At 49.7% G+C, this 4131-nt stretch overlaps 1 pseudogene; it reads right to left on the bottom strand.

The window, feature by feature from the left end:
* Positions 1–2082: 2082 nt before the first annotated feature.
* On the bottom strand, positions 2083–3915 carry LOC103608257 (annotated as a pseudogene).
* Between the last annotated feature and the right edge of the window lie 216 nt (positions 3916–4131).

The following is a 4131-nucleotide window of genomic DNA, read 5'->3' as shown; positions in this document are numbered from 1 at the left end:
ATTCCTTTATTGGTGTCAGCTTTTTTATTCCATGCTTTATTTATGACACATTGTAAAAATGATGAACAAGAAAGGAAAGCTCCTAACCTCCAACTAGACCTTATATCATGTGAGGCATTTTACAATACTGCTAATGATCCCTTTTTCTTTTTCAATAAAATACTTTTCATTATCAAAATACGTGCTCATTATATATTAATCCCTTGCAAGATATTTTCACACTCATTATCTCCTGGATTCTCTCAACACACCAGTAAGTAAAGGAGGGGGACAGAAAAAGGTGTCTCTAAATCACAGAAGGTGGAGAAGGCATCCAGGAGCATAAAGCAACCTAAAGAAGTTCACATAGCAGGTGAAATATCATCTCAGGACATACTAAAAATCCTGCTGTTTTCTAGAGATAAGAGCATTCTTGCCAAAAGCCACACTCCCACCAGCCCCTTGACATGCAAACCTGAGCCAGCCCATAGAGAAGAAAGAAATAACCTAGGAAGTCAGGAAAAGATGAGGCTCCTATTGGGGCAAGATCCTGACACAAAGTACCCCAAAGTGAGAGTGCTTTGGGTCACCTTTGCTGTAAATCAAGCCACTCTACCTTGTAGCTCTGCTGGAGGCTCAGCACTCAAAGTGGAAAGAAAGGCAGAGCAGGCACCCTGGGCCTTCTTCTTCAACTGGGATTTTCAACTCTGGGCAACCCTTTATTTGATACTTCAGGCCGTCCTAGTCACAAAACAGAGGAACCCAGACCTCAGCCTCTCCGAGACATTTATTTGCATGAAGATCTACATCACTTCCCTTCATAATGCCCAGGCTGTGGCCCCAGGCATCACTGAAGTGCTTTACCCATTCAGAGCAAAGAGAAAGAATGAATGAAAATGTCAACTAAGGCTGTATCTCACAGAGCAGTTCTCAGCAAGAACCAGAGCCAGTCAGGGGCCCCAGCCTGGCACCTACTGCACTGCCACTTGTTCAAGAAGCACCCAAAAGTCTTCCCTCCACATCAGGAAATTGCTGTAGATGTGGCTGATGTGAACACAAAACTCTGCCCATGTTGCAAGTGTATGTTCTTTCTCCAGCATCATCTTTTTCCAGATTTTCAGGTCAGCCTTTTCCATTGGAGGTTCTTTGGAAAGTGTTGCCATAATTCATGGCTCTTGAAGAATATATGTACACCATCCAGTATTGCAGGCACTAGAATCTAAGTGGAGTAGGAAGGGGTATCTGTGAAAATCTGAATGGACAGGATAGGGAGAACCCACCAGACTTGGGAAAGTTCTGGTGCATGATATACTTGGCATCCCCTATCCTGGATGGGAAGAGTTTAAGAGACATTCTAAGTCGATGTACTTTAGGCCTGAGAAGTAGAATAGATATAACAAGATGTCCTAACCTCTTCTCCATGTCCCTTTAACTCACTCTCACCCTCATTTACCTACCTGCTTTCAACACAGAAAAATTTGAGTCTGCCAAGAAGTATCTTAGCAAATCATATAGTCATTTTGGACCTAGAATCCCTCTCGATTTTCTCCTCAGTGACTAGGACATACTTCTGAGGATGTCAATATGATATGGGAGGAGGTAATCTCAAAGTGAGAGAACAGGGCTGTTGAATTTCAACCTATGAGAATAGGGAAAGAGAACAAGATCTTGACACACTTTCAGAAAGAGAAGACGTTTAAATCTAGGACTGAAGATGGGCTGGAGAAAATGTCACTAACAACAAATCAGATAAAAGGATACTTTGGCAACAAGAATGAATGTACCACCAAGTTCCTTCATTTCATTGCTTCTGGATCTTCTATTCTGAGGATGCTTATGGAATTTTTGGATAAGATTGAAGACACCAGCATTGGAAGGAAATGCAAAAACTAAAGTACAACTGAGCCACCAAACAGACTATGTCAGGAACCAGTCACCTGTTGGAAAAACTTAACCACAAGAAACATCAATGAGGAGGTCCTCAAACTTAAACGTTTCTAATGCTAAAGACAGCGTAGTGATTCCCCAGGGCAAGCAGGTGAGTAGCAATCTGCAAGACCTGGAGATACCACAAGGAAGTAGGAGAAGGGAAAAGGGACTCACCTGTTCTGGCCCTTGGAAGCAGATGCGACAGAGTGGGGTCCTCATACCACTGTCCAGACTGCTGCCCAGTGAGTAGCAATCCTCAGCCTTCCCCTTACAGAAGTCATCTGAGGAGGCACTGCTGAGCAGTGAGACAGGTGGCTCTGTGGCTGGGCCACCCCAGTCATCTCCCACAGAAGAAGGTGGCAAGGGTGGTGGAGATGGCAGAGGAGGGGTCTCCCTGCCAACCACTTCTCGAGGACCCCTCCATCCTGCCCACCCCCCGGCACCCAGAGCCGGAAGGGTGTTGTTGTTGGCTGTCAAACCAGGGGGCTGGGGGTCACCGTGCATGGGCAGGGGCGCTGGAGAGGGGCGCCGCAGTAGGAAAACCTTCAGGTCATTGAAGAGCATGCGGCAGCGGCACTTGAGGAGACCCTGGTGGCGCAACATCTGGGGAGCTGGGGCACACAATCCACAGCAGTACCAGCCACAGCAGCAGCAGCAGCACCACCAGAGCAGCCCACACAGGGGCATTAGCATGTGCCCAGTGGAAGCAGAGAGCCCGAGAGGGGCAGCTGGAGTCTTTGAAGAGGGGAATAGGATGAATTGGGGGTCCACAGTGTGTCTGTATTATGGGGGAGTTTGCTTTCTCACTGGCTCTTCTTACAACCCCTCAAGTAGGAAATAAATTGTTCCCAGGACTGAGAGCTGTGAGTCACTGATTCTGAACTCTACTTGGAAAGCCCAACAACAAAAAAGTTTTTCTTGTACTGACACCCCCACCCTAACCTCATACTTTGCTCAGGGTGTCATCTCTCTGCCTTTGACCTGGGGACACTGGTAGGAACAGGGGGATAGAAGAAATGTTGAGAATGGGCTGTTAGAGCCTTAAGATCAATGTCTGATTGTTAAAAATTCCCAGGGAAAGGATTATTGGGTTCTTCGCAAATTCCTAGGCAGTGGGAAATTTTTCTTTCATATAAAAGGGTGGGGAAGATTATAAATCAAATTTGAGTGGATTGAGCTGGGTTTAGGGAAAACCAGCTCAAAGAAGAATTGAGGACTGAATGTGTGAGAGTTTTCCTCAGGTAGTAGGAGATCGATGGGGTGGGGAGGGGGTGGAGAGGAGAAGAGGTTGGGAGAAGTTTTAATTCTCCTGGGCAGAAAACTGGGGCAGTTAACCCCCAGAAGCACCACGGTTGCTTTTAAGAGAGCAGTTGGGTGTGGGGGAGAAGGTTGCAGGTGAAATTGGGCAAGGGGCTTGTGCTTTGCCTTTGCAGCCAAGGGCTGCATAGAAGAGGGGAAAGCCAATTAGGAGAATGGAGATGGGAAAGGGTTGGGAAGGGGAAAGGGAAGGGAGGGAGAGAAATGATCTTTTAACCCTTGTAGAGCTGCCTCCTTCCTGAGCATTAAGATCCTGACTAAAGAAAGGGTGTGTGTCTGGGGGTGGGAGGGTGGAGGAGCAGAGAAAAGGGGTAGAAGAGAGGGACGTGTGGGAGGCAACAGGAGAAAGGAGTAGTTACATTATCTCAGCCCCCAGCGCACCCCTGCAGCAGTCCGTAAATCCGTGGCCTCCTCCCCTCGGTTCCATCAAAGGTCCCTTCGGGCAAGGGGGAAGAGCCGGGAGAAGGGCAGGTCCGGGCGGGCGAGTAGCCCCGCCTTCTGCTCCTCTTCCTCCCGTGGGTCGTTGTCGCCCCCCTCCTCCTGCTCCGGGTCTGCCCGCGCCCACCGCTGCTGCTGCGGCGGCGGCAGCGACTGCTGGTCGGCGTCCGGGTGTCTCCGGGGCGGGGGCTGCTCTGGCTCGTCCTCTGGCTGCTGCCCGCCTTCCGGCGCGGTCGCGACTCCGGGCTTCATGATCCTCTTCCTTCTCCTCCTCCTTCCCGGGGGGCCGGCCCTGAGCCCCCGCGCCCGGGCAGCGCTGCCATGCAACCAGAGGCGAGGCAAGCGTGGGGTGGGGGCGGCTGGGGAGTAATAAAGAACGAAATAACACTAGTGGGATAATTCGGTTCTCAAGTAATCAGAAAAGAGTGCTTCTGGGGGTGGGGGCCGAGGAGAGCCGCCGCCGGGTCC

This window comes from Galeopterus variegatus, unplaced genomic scaffold (assembly GCF_000696425.1).
Source record: "Galeopterus variegatus unplaced genomic scaffold, G_variegatus-3.0.2 Scaffold8217, whole genome shotgun sequence".
NCBI lineage: Eukaryota > Metazoa > Chordata > Mammalia > Dermoptera > Cynocephalidae > Galeopterus > Galeopterus variegatus.
The sequence above is the reverse complement of the archived record's forward strand: the minus strand, read 5'-3'. Positions and strand labels throughout refer to the sequence as shown.